General features: G+C 39.1%; 1 protein-coding gene and 1 non-coding gene across 2 annotated transcripts in view; one reads left to right on the top strand and one right to left on the bottom strand.

Annotated features, from left to right (window-relative positions):
• Positions 1-10,640, bottom strand: part of TXNRD1 (thioredoxin reductase 1) — a 73,354-nt gene extending 62,714 nt beyond the window's left edge. Inside the window, exon 1 of the mRNA XM_031462884.2 lies at positions 10,621-10,640. The gene's annotated coding sequence lies outside the window, so the exon portion shown is untranslated. The remainder of the gene's footprint in view (positions 1-10,620) is intronic.
• On the top strand, positions 2,211-2,282 carry TRNAA-UGC (transfer RNA alanine (anticodon UGC)). The gene has a single exon. It is a non-coding gene; the product is annotated as a tRNA-Ala (tRNA).
• Positions 10,641-12,813: the final 2,173 nt, after the last annotated feature.

The following is a 12,813-nucleotide window of genomic DNA, read 5'->3' as shown; positions in this document are numbered from 1 at the left end:
AGCCCCCTGATTTGTTCAAGGATCTGCCAGGGAACCAGTGTGTCCACAGCTCAGCAAGTGAGGAAGAAGGTGGTAGGTAGTAAGGTCAGAGGAGTAGCCAGGGGTCAGATCCCAAAGGCCATAATCAGGACTTTGGATTTTGATCTAAGTGTGATAAGGAGCCAAAGTATCTTGAGGGAGGAGCAAGAAATGATCTAGTTTGAATCTTTAAAGGAGAGCTTTGTTCTGTGGAGAAGAGACTAAGGGGGTAGGGACTTAGAATGGAGGAACACAAACCAGGTAGGAAGTTACTGTGGTGGTCCAAGCTGAGAGGATGAAGGTTTGGATTAGTGAAGCAAGAAGATACATTTGAAGAAAAGCTAATAAGTTTTACAGGTGGACAGAATGAGGGATGTAAAAGAAAGAAGGATCAGTGATGATGCCAGAGTTTTGGCCTTGGCGTTTGGGTAAATGGGGACACTCCTTAATGAAGAGAGGGAACACCCAGGGGGAAAAGATGAGGATGGGAGAGATGGAAAGCAATAGTTTGGGACAAATCCACAGTGTGGTTTGAGAGACCTACTGTTACCCAAATTGAGATGTTGAGTAAGTAGTTGGTATGCAAATCTGGAATTTGGGGAGAAGGCAGGGCTAGAAATAAAAACTGGAAGTCAAATATAAAAGATACTTAATACCATATATATTGCATTGTATACAATGTTGGGGTTCTCTGGATAAATAGAATAGGGTGTGTGTGTGTGTGTGTGTGTGTGTGTGTGTAGAAAAAAGAGAGAGAGATTTCTTTTAAGAAACTGGCTCACAGGATTGTGAGGGCTGGCAAGTCTGAAACCTACAGGACAGGCCAGCAGGCTGGAAATTCCATCAGTCTTAATGTTGCACTCTTGAGTCTGAAGGCAAGTCTGGGGGTACTACTCCTTCCTCTGCAGGAGACCTCAATCTGTTCTCTTAAGCCCATCCAACTGATAGGCTGAAGCACATTATGCAAAATAATCTTCTTTACTCAAAGTCTATTGATTTCAATATTAATCACACCAAAAAAACCCCAAAAAAACAAAAAACCAAAAACCTTCACAGCAACATCTAGACTGGTGTCTGACCAGACAACTGGGCACCATAAAATTAACCATCACACCATGGGACTAGATGAAATTACCTAGTAAGTTAACATATTTAGAGAAATGAAGATGGTCCAGTACTGAGACCTGGCAAAGAGCAAAAGAGAAGGCCCAGCAAAGGAGGCTGAGAAGGAGCTGGAGGGAGGTAGGAGGAAAAGCAGGAGAATACGGTGTCTCAAGGAAGATGTGCTCCAAAAAGGAGGAAGATCAACTACATCAGGTGCTGCTGAGAAATCCTGCAAGATAAGGACTGAATCATCGAAGTCACTGCTGATTTTATTGAAAATGATCAGAGGGAAAGAAAGCCTAAGCAGAGGAGGTTCAACAAGAAACAGAAAAAAAAAGAACATAGAGATAGTAAGTATAGACAACTCTTTCAAGTTTTGCTATAAAAACAGAAAAAAAAAGGGGGGGGGGGAATAGCTGAAGACAGATGTAGGATCAAGGAAAGTTTTATGGTTTTGTTTTGTTTGAGAAAGAAATTATTATAGCATGTTTTTATGCTGAAGAAATAATCTAGTAAAGGGAAATTTGGTGATTTCCAAAGAGGAAAGGAGAGAGAGGAGATCATTACAGAGGCAAAGTCATTTGAATATACGTATTTTGCAAAATAGACTTAAGTCAAATCTAGGTTCTATCACTGATTAGAGAGTCAAGTTACTCAGGCCCTCAGCTTCCTCATCCTCTTTTACAAGGTCCTCTGTGGTCCTTCTACCTCTTTTATCTCACCTAAACCTCTCCTCCTCTCTATGCCCTGGCCATTAGCCTTTTTTCAGTCTCTTTAATTACCTAACCACAGACTTCGCTAACTCCCAATTATTCATTAAATCTTGGTTCAAATATGTCTTGGTCACATAGACCAAATCCCCCTATGAAATGCTCCTGTGTTACCATGGTATTCTCTACGATTAGTACTTACCACAATGGCAGTTATATTTTTATTTATGGTTATTTGATCAATGCCTTCCCCTCTAGAACAGTGCAGTTCAATAAAACTTTCAGTGATGATGTAAATATTCTACATTAGCACTGTTCAACCTAATATACACTAACCATATGTAATTATTGAGCAAATAAGATAGAACTAGAGCACTTGGGGATGTAGCTCAATGGTAGAGCACATGCTTTGCATGTATGAGGTCCTGGGTTCGATCCCCAGCATCTCCACTAGATTTCTCCTTGTTTAATCCTTGGAAAATATGACAGTTCTGAGTTTTTTATTTCATTTAAGTTTAATTAATTTAAATGTAAATAGCCACACGTGTGCAGGGACTGGGATTATATATGTTCACCACAGTGTTCCCAGCACTTAATTCAGTTCACACACTTGGAAATTGCTCAATAAACACTTGTTGAAAGACTCAGTCTGTACAATGGGGATATTACTAGTTAATCTGTGGATTCCATCTTTTTCTAAGAGGAAAAGAAAGAGGGGAGGGTGGATAGCTCAAGTGGTAGAGTGCATGCCTAGCATGCTTGAGGTCCTGGGTTCAATCCCAAGCATTTTCTCTAAGAATAAGTAAGTAAGTAAACCTAATTACCTCCCCCCCACCAAAAAGCAAGCAAAAAAAAAAAAAGGAAAGAAAAAAAGTCTTTACATGGTAACTGTCAGAGATCTCAGTCCTCCTATAAAAATGAATTTGACCTTTAAGAATTTTATCAATCCGAGGGTAGTTGGAATAGTAAATTAAGACATATTTGGTGGTCTAAATAAAATAACATCTATAATATAACATCTGTAACGTGCCTAGGAGTGTGCCTCGGAACACAGTAAGTGCTCAAACTGTGTTGGTCCATCAGCTTCAAAGAAGGAAGCAAATATTAGCATGGGAAAATTAGGGAAGGTTTCACAAAGCAGGTGATATTTGAACCATATCTGGAGGAGTAATAAAGGGAGTAGTAATGGGAGTGGGAATCATAGCTAAGAATTTTTCAGGTCTTACTCTGTGCCAGGCATAAACTTGGGTCTTCACATGCCTAATTTAATCCTCAAAATCCAATGACTAAGATACCATTCTTTCCCCCATTTTATGGGAAAAAAAAATGAGGTATAGGGAGGATAATTATCTTGCCCATGATCACCTAGCTAATAATTGGCAGAGCTGAGACTGATACCCACTCTTACCACAATGCTGTTCTACCTCTTGAGAAGAATTTTTCCAAGCAGAGGCAGCAATATGTACAAAAACACAGTAGTAGGAAAGAAATGGTGTGTTTTTGCATTAGATGCAGAAACACAAGGGGAAGTGAAACTATAAATGTATACTGGATTCAGTTTGGGGCTCACAAAGCAGGTAAGTATATGGCTCTCTCCCCTACATTCTCAGTTAATCCTCAAAATCATCCAAGAATTACACCCATATTATAAAATTAGAAACAGAAATTCCAGGAAGTTAAGAATCTTGCCCAAGTTCACAAAGCAGGTGTGTTGGAGTTAGGATATAAATCTAGGTGTGCCTATCTCCAAATCCACTGTTTGTCTTATGATTCAATAATGTATAGTGAGGTGTGGGCTAAAATAAGGCAAAAGCAACATGCTGTAAGACAAAAAAACAAAAAAAGCATTAATTTTCTGACAAGAACCAAGTCAGAATTCATCCATGAACCATCCACCTTGAAAACTCTGAAATCTGCTTGGGGGACCATGATCTCTGTAAAGCCTTCTCTGATCAAACACAGAATTAGTCACTCCTTTATTTCTTACATCAGGCTGCATTAAAGCTGTCTGTTTACATGTCTGCCACCCGTAGAACTGTCTGTCCCTTATTGAGCACTTCTGTGCCAGAAGCTTTACATGTTCTCATTAATCATCTTAATAACCCTTTGGAATATGTATTATTACCTCCATCTGCAGATGAGTAAACTCATTTGTATCCTTAGTACCTGGCACAGAGCCTTTCCCATAGCAGGCAGGCACTCAGTTGAGGTTTGAATTCAACTGGCACTACAGCATGCTTTCAAATGTTAGTGAAGTGGAGATGAGAAGAGAGTCTAAGGTGTCCTGGTAAACCAGCTTTAGGTGGCAGTGGTGGGGGGAGTCCTAATTTACAGCATTTACCAATTTCTGTGGTATAAATACTCCCACTTTGACTGATTTCAAGCTACCAACTTGCTTGCAAAATTCCTGACCATTTAACCATGGCTCTCTTGAAGTTGTAAGGACCAGCTCCAGCATACCACCTAAAGCTTAAGGTCATCAGGTACCTCCTACTTTCCCTCCTGCATCTCCTCTTCATAGCTGCTCTCTACACTTAGACTTCATTGCAACCTCAGAAGGATGAGGATGGTTCTACCTCTGCTAAAGATCACTTTTACTAGAGCCCCACAACCTATCCCAATTCCAAGCAGTCTTCGGGATTCCACATCCCTTAAATATCCTCTCCTTACTTGTATCCAGGACAGTTTAATATTTAAGTCCTCCTGCCTCCAAATGTGGCCAGTTCTCCTCTTTTGTGGATATTTGAGCTGATCCCACAGCCTCATCTAGCTTTCTCCTGACAAGCAGTATGGCCCAATAGTTACGGAAGCCACCTAACCTGGCATTTCTGCTGACAAGCGGCATGCCCTTAGGCAAGTTCTGCTACCTTTTTGTGCCTCAGTTTACCTGCACTTTATGTGGCAGTGGAAATTAAATGAGTAAGTAGATGTAATGGGCTCAGAACGTGGTAGATATTCACTATTTATCACCATTACATCCTGAGGCATAGTATAAATCTAGGAAGACCTCAGTATGGTTAAGACTTTGGATTTTCCCCTTTGACACGTTAGTTATTCACAGTAACCATCAACAATATGTTACATTAGACACTGTTCAAAATTTAACCCCATGAAAGGCAGAACTCATATCCTTTATGTATAAGAGCAGACCTTCCAATATTTGTTAAAAGAATGAAAAGAATGAATAATTTACTAGAATGTATATCTGGCAATTAAAAAGCCTCATTCATAAAATAAACAGAACAACCTCCCATGGATCCCCATTTCCTACAGGATAAAGTCTCTTTACATATCCACTTTTATCTGTCATCATTCTCTCTGCAGGCCCTGCATACTAGATTCACTCTCAATGAACAAGCCATGATGAATTCCTTCCCTACCACCTTTTTCTGCCAGGAAAACACCTGTCCAACATCCTATCATGGCTACTCTGTGATCCCACAGCCTTTAGCAGGGAGACAGATTCAAATGAGTAGAATGAGCTTAAAGAACAAGAGTCTGCCTTTTTCATCTTTTTTTCTCCTACCAGTGCTTGGCACATAAATAGGTGCCCCAAATACATCTGTTAAATGAATAAGCATCAGTACCAAAGTGGTGAGATCTGAGCTAGCCTGGGTACCTCTCCCTGTCAGGGGCTTTTATTTTCTTAAGGAAAGCAATCCCTGAAGAGGCAACTGGGGCCAAGATAGACCTGGGCTTGACACAGCAACCCCGAGCAAGCTACGAAAATGCTGAGCACCTGCTTCCTCACCTGCAAAACAGAATCAAATCCAGCAACTTCACAAGGTCATTGTTAGGATTAACTGAGAGAGATGTGAAACCCTGGCATAAGAAAGGAATGTTAGAAATTGACTTTAGTTCCCTGTGCTATACAGTAGGTCTTTGTTGTTTATTTTCTATATAGTAATTTAATGGAAAAGAATCTGAAAGTATATGTATATATGTATATGTATAACTGAATCACCTTGCTATACACCTGAAACGAACATTGTAAATCAACTACACTTCAATAAAAAATAAAAAATTTTAAAAAGGGAATGTTAGTTCACCAATATAACTCAAATGTTAGTTCCTCTCCCTCCTGCTGAAGGCATTAAAGCCTGCTCTCTGTAAGCAGCCAGGGGACAAGGATGATACACCCCAGAACCCCTGAGCTAGTAACAACACATGACATCCAGATACACACTTCTGGTAAACTGTCACACAAGTCCTCTCAGATCTTATATCTGCTTTCCACATTGACAGTCGAAGAATGGCAGCAGCCACCAGATCAGATTAAGATGATTAACTTGATGTTGTCTGTTGCTCAGATCAAAGCCCCTGGGCAGACAACTGAGGCCTAGACACGAGGCTTCATGTACCAACCAGCCCTGTGAGTGCAGCTCGTCCACAGGGAGAGCTAAGATGCAGCTGTCATGGTGGCAGGTTGCACAACCTCCAATTACAATAGCCACAGGTCACTTCCAGGAACACCTATCATGGTATCAGTACCATTAAGACAAGACATAAGGCAAGTTCAGTGAGTCAGGAAAGGTTCTGAGGAGGGAATCAGAGGAAGCAGAGGGGAGGGACCAGGAATTACCAATGGGTTCATTAGAAGCCACCTATCTTCTATAGCAGTACTTTTCTATGCTTGCTTCCTCATTAAACAAAGATGGCATCACCACCTTCCTCACTGATGGTATTCTGAAGATTAAATAGGAGAGCATGCATAAGCCTCTGGCACAGGGAGGATAGTATTTCTGACCATCACCATGGCCCACACATAGATACTAATGTCATGCCTTCCCGCCCTGAGCGCCTGCCTCTCTCCAATACCAATCTCAATAGACCTCAGATCATCTTGACAGTTGTTCTCAAATAATAACCTTTATTCATATAGACAGGCTCCAAATACAGCCCAAAACGAAGGAAGAAGAAAATGTCAGAGTGGCAGGGGAGGTTCCCGGCAGCATAGCCTCCCTTTCCTGATTTTCTTTGAGAGAGGATACCACTGCAAACACAGGCACTCACTCCACTACCAATCCAGTTAGGTGGTACACTGCACTGGCTGCCACGGGCTCTCAACTTCAAAGGAAGATAAAGGGGGTTTTCTGGGGAAAAGACAAACGTTAACTCTGTAAGACCAGGCAGCACACCTGTCTAGCTCTCTGCTGTATTTCCAGTGCCTAGTACCGAGCCTAGCATGGCAAGCACTCACTAATCATGCTTCATGGTCATAGGATAAATGCACCCACCTGATTCTATACCAAATGCCCCTGACTACCAGTTGGCCCTCTGGCTCTTTGAGAATCTACGCTGATCTAGGCACTGGAAAGGTTAGGGAGCCAAGACTGGCATGAAAAGCATGCCTATGGAGGGTTCTTTGTGGAGCCAAGCAGAAACAGATAAGGACTGTTCGTGAAACCAGCACTTAGAGCTCACACCAGCAATTCCAGCTCCATAACTACAAGCTTCCTGCAGACAGGGACGAGATCATGTATCTCTTCCATATGGCTGGTCCTGAGGCCCAACACGTGTTGGACCGTGTTGCTCCTAAGCTGGGGACAAGCAAGGCTCACAGAATCCAAAGTGCTTGCATGAACACTCACACTTCCTACTAGCCTCAGAACAAGTGGCGCCAAACTTCTAGTGTCAAGACCCCTTTACACTCTTAAATAATTACTGAGGACCCCAAAGAACTTTTGTTTATATGGGTTAGTGCTATCAATATTTACTGTATTAGAAATTAAAACAGGCATTTAAAAATATCTGTTAATTCTCCCAAAATTAACAATAACTGACCCATTACATGTTAACATAACCTACTTTAAAATAACTGTATTTTCCTAAACAAAAAAATAAAATGAAAAGGCTGGCATTATTTCACATTTTTGCTATTCTTTTAAGTGTCTGGTTTAAAGAAGATGATTCTAATATCCGCTTCTGCATTCAATATTATTGTGATATATGTTGTTTTCTTAGAAACATATGAAGAAAACCCAGTCTCACAAAGACAAGCAGTTGAAAAAAGGGGAAATATTTAATAGACTTTTCAGATAATTGGGGACATTCTTTTTTGATGCTATATCAAAACTCAACAAGCGGTAGTTGATTAAAGGTTAGGTGCAATGTGGAATCTGAAACCATGTGGATGAGGTTTTTATACTCTATCACATTAAAACCCATTGGTCTGTCCTACACTTTGAATGGCTCTTTCGCCCATGAATGACTTTGTAAGATCAGACACTGATTATCAAGAAAATATTCATTCACTAAGTTATGCAGATCTTCCAAATGTTGACATATTTCAACTCAGAACAGTTTTTATAATTACATTCATAAATAGTACCACCAACCTCATCAGACAAGTCTTTACTGAAAAGCTATTGAGCTCACATGGCAGATAACAGCTTCCAAATTCTAATTTTCATGTGAAAGCTCATTGGCAACAAACACTGTCAGTTGTTTTCCTTGAAGTGGCAGGAAAGTGTTCATTTTGGGGGAAACGTCTACCAAGTACCCAAGCCTGAATAACCATAGTTTGACTGTCAGTCATACTTTCAAGTAAATATGGTGTTTCATGAAAAAAGCACTTAGTTCAGTTTACAACTCAAACTATTAACTGCACAAGCGCTTTTCCTTGAGACAACCATCGTACTTCAAGCAGCAAAACACTTTATACATACTTTCCTCATCACGCAGAATATTAGAAAGATGTGTACTCAAAGGGTTGAGATTTAATAAAGTTAATAATTTTTATGACTTCATCAAAAATAGTCTTAAGCAAAACTGACATTTTCTTTTACTGTGTGTGTGATGGTGAAGACTATAATATGAACTAGCATAGTTTAGTTGCCCTGGTTTGATTCAGGCTAAGCCACCAGCAGTTTTACCCACCATTGCTTTGCACCATCAATGAAAATGTCAAAACAGTGAAATGATAAATAACATCTCAACATTATTATGAAAAAGTTTTGACCTTGAGGACCCCCAAAGGTCACAGGTACCCCCAGGGGTCTGCCGACCACATTCTGAGAACTGCTGATTTACTTTCTAAATCCTGATCTGTCCCTACAAGCTGCCCAGACTATGGATATGAGAAGATAGCTTCTCGTGTGTGATGAAGCAAAAAGGGAGGACACAGAGGACCATCTGCTCTCTCATCTAGTAAGAGGCTCCCATCCTTCAACTACAGACAGTTTCAACCTATCCCAACTCATCTACTTCATGTTTTCTTAGGCTGGACTCTATCAAGAGGTGAGTGGGAGCTCCCAGCAGTGATCTACAAATCTATGGCCACTTTCATAGCAAAGGGAAGGAGCGTCCCACCTGATCGTTGTTGCCAGAATTAAACCTTTAGAGTACTGACGCTTGCCTTTACTGACCTCACATCCACCTTTTGGCACCTTTCCCAACTTCCTTGCCTTCCGACTTATGCCTCCCAAATACAGTATGTTCATCCTGACCATCCTCTTCCAATGTTACTTCCCTTAATTTTCCCATCCTTAACGGATGTGTTCATTTGCTTTATCTTATTAGTTCAATTACTTTTTCCTCCCCCTAATTCACACCAAGTTGCAAGTGGCTTAACTTTCCCAGAAAAACTTTTATTTTTAAAAGGCCATTTTTTGGCCCAAATGAAATTTTAATTATTGGGATTTCCTTCCCCATACTATTGGTTGTTTAGCGGCAAGAGTCTTCCTTGACGGAGGAATAGAAAGGTCATACTAGGAGAGACAGACAACATGGTATTATGTAAGGAATGTAGACTTTGTAACTAGACAGGCCTGTGTCCAAATTATAGATCTACTTGTATGACTTCAGGGAAGCTATTTCACCTCTCTGGGACTCCATTTTCTCATCTATAACACAGATAATATCTTGTTTTCAGAGTTCTTGTGAGGATTAGTGACTTGGTATATAAACCCAGCAGAGTCCCTATGAAACAGCAGGCACTCAATAAAGTGGCAGGTATTATCCGGTTCTGTGTTAAGGAATCTCTCTTTAGAAGCATCAAATAATAGTTTCCTGCCCCACAACTACCTCCTTCCTCCTGATTCTAGAAATGAGCCTTCTACCCCAATTCCCATGTTGCTCTCCAGCTTTTTTGTTTTATTCCTTTGGGGACTGCGCTGAGACTATAAATGCTTAGGACTCTGCTTCCCCAAGCTACTAGACATAAAAGTTCTCTATGTTTCCTGACCTGGAGGGACCCATTTTTTGCAATAGAAATGATGATGCTTGGCACTCGATCAGATGCTTAATAATGTTTGACTGATGAATCTTTCATGGTCCTAGGATGAGGCTATCCACTTTACTCTGCCAGCCTTTCCTTCCCTAGGATTTCCAGCCATACACAACTATTTCCCAATGGCTCCTTTTATGGATCTTTGTCATTCCTGCTCTTTATATGTCCTTGCCACAGTTTCTAAATATATCTCAATTTATATTTAATTAAAATATTACTTGATATGACTTGCCAGAAAGGAGACAAGTTTACAAAAATAATAGTTACCATAAAACCAGCAAATACTGTACCTGTAACTTGACTCAAGGTTAATAGAAATAAAGATTTTAACAATAGGAAACTCAGAATAATACCAAGGCTATAAACTAGGTAAAGACTAAAGGTAAATATGATTAGTCTTAGGGGAGTGTGCTGTCTAAATGATCAAGAAGAAGAATCAACTGGTAAGAGCTTAATAAGCAATAAAAATCTCAAGAAATAAAAATAAAAGCCTGGCAGAACAGATTAAATAAAATATATAGTCAGCAAATATAATTTACATATTAAACAGAATCTTACCTGCTTGATCAAGTTTGAGTAAAAAATAAGGAACACACATGGACTTAAATAACTTCTTTACCTGGAAGATATTAAAAGACAGAAAGGAGAAAAGAATTATAACCAACAGCAGTCTCTTACCCACCTTTGTTACCTTCCTCCTCAAACAGCCTTCCTTAAATATTTTCTAGTTCATCTTTATGTAACCCACAAGATTTTCCCTGTTGATAGGATATTTAAAAGGGTATTTGAGGTCTGTTGATTCTATTCTGTTTTCAATGATTCACCTGTATGGCTTCAAAAAATATATTTTACATGTTTAGTGACTCAGTCTACCCTACTATAAAGTGGGTTTAATATTAACCATGTTTAAAAAGGTATTGGAATACTTAATATTTCCAAAACATTACGTGGCAACCCTGAGGAAAAAAAACACATCCCATAATAGTTAAAGTATTATTTATTTTTTGGCCAAGTAACTTTTAACCAACAAATCAGTTACAAAAGTCATATGAGCAAGACTATATAAATTCTAATTTTTATTTGCTTGTGTGTGGTTGGAGGGGAGTAATTAGGTTTGTTTGTTTGTTTGTTTGTTTATTTATTTATTGAGGGGGTACTGAGGATTGAATCCAGGACCTTGTGCATGCTTAGCACTCTACCACTCTAGCTATATTCTTCCCTAGATTATATAAATTCTAATGGCAAAAACCCCAAAATTTTCTTTGAAAGATAAGAGTTATATTTGCCAAATTTATACCACTAAATAACTTTTAAACTACTAGTAAAAGAGAGTTTAAAATGACATTTACATACTAGATACTAACAGCCTGTCATTAACACTTTAGGCAAGTATAGAACCACATTCCTCCAACTTTTACAATAAAATGGAAAAGGCCAGTACTCTGGCCTGGCATTTACAGACATCATCAATCAAGAGGATGTATTCTTGTACCAGTCTAATTTAACTACTAAAACTGTAGCTTCCCATTATACAGAAGTACACTGAGAGACGTCCGTCATTTCTATAGGACCAAATGTAACATTCTGATTAAAAGGAGACAACGAGTTCATTCACACAACCCCAGTGGCCTTCCTCTCATACTCCTGTGGACAGCACCTATTCCCCAGTCCAAATTCAGCTCCCCCTAGGAACATACATTTAAAAAGATAAGAATCCTTTTGAAGAATGGTGGGTGTGTAAAGAGGGACTTTAAAGAAAAGGCAAGGAAATCTATAGTTGGTGACTGCATGGACAAAAGTCAATTCACATTCCAATGCTCATTTTCTAAGAGTAAAAATTAAAATTTCATAATACAAAAGCATGGACTCTTAAGACTTCCTTATCTGCTAAGTTTTAGAAATAAATCACTTGCAGTTTGTTACTTAAAAAATAAGTTTTCTAGATTCAGGGAGTAAATCCTAAAAGTTGCTCCTAAACGTAAATTATAAAAATTTCAAAATTATCAAAATATGATAATATGTGAAATTATAGAAAATATACTCTCTAAATTCTAGAGGCTGCATGACCCCCACCTCAAGAAACTATTTTGTGGGTTATTTTAACTCTGATTAAACCTAAACATTTCTCCACAGTTTGAAATTGAAGATCTGTACTGAATATCAGGGGAGAGGGGTATAGCTCAAGGGTAGAGCACATGCTTAGTGTGCACAAGGTCCTGGGTTTGATCCCCAGTACCTCCATTAAAAAATAAATAAATAAAAATAAACCTAATTGCCTCCCTCCCCGCCACAAAAAGAAAAGCAAAAACACAAAACAAAACAAAACAAACAAAAAACCACTCATGTACTGAATATTGCCAATTTCTAGCATATTCTTATTGATAAAAGCAGAGAATGGTAAACTTTGTCTGTAAAATAGACACACTATGGAGAAATGGTGGTGGATCTGGATATTGAGCAATGGATAAGCTGTAATGAGACATCATTTGCTAACTGTGTACTTCTGACTTCCCACTGAAACAAAAATCACACTTTCTGAAAAGGTAGGGTGGGTATCTTTGCTCTTTAAAACCCACTTGAAGCACAAACGGTAATACGTTATACAACAAGCAGAAAACTAACTTTATGTAGAAGTTAATTTCCTTGTGGGCATTTCCCAACTTGAAATAATGCAAATTGCATTACTCAACCCAGAGAGAAATATGACCAAGTACAAATATAAAGACAAAGTTTCTCCACTCTGATTTACTC

The sequence above is a fragment of the Camelus dromedarius genome, chromosome 11 (assembly GCF_036321535.1).
Source record: "Camelus dromedarius isolate mCamDro1 chromosome 11, mCamDro1.pat, whole genome shotgun sequence".
Lineage (NCBI taxonomy): Eukaryota > Metazoa > Chordata > Mammalia > Artiodactyla > Camelidae > Camelus > Camelus dromedarius.
The sequence above is the reverse complement of the archived record's forward strand: the minus strand, read 5'-3'. Positions and strand labels throughout refer to the sequence as shown.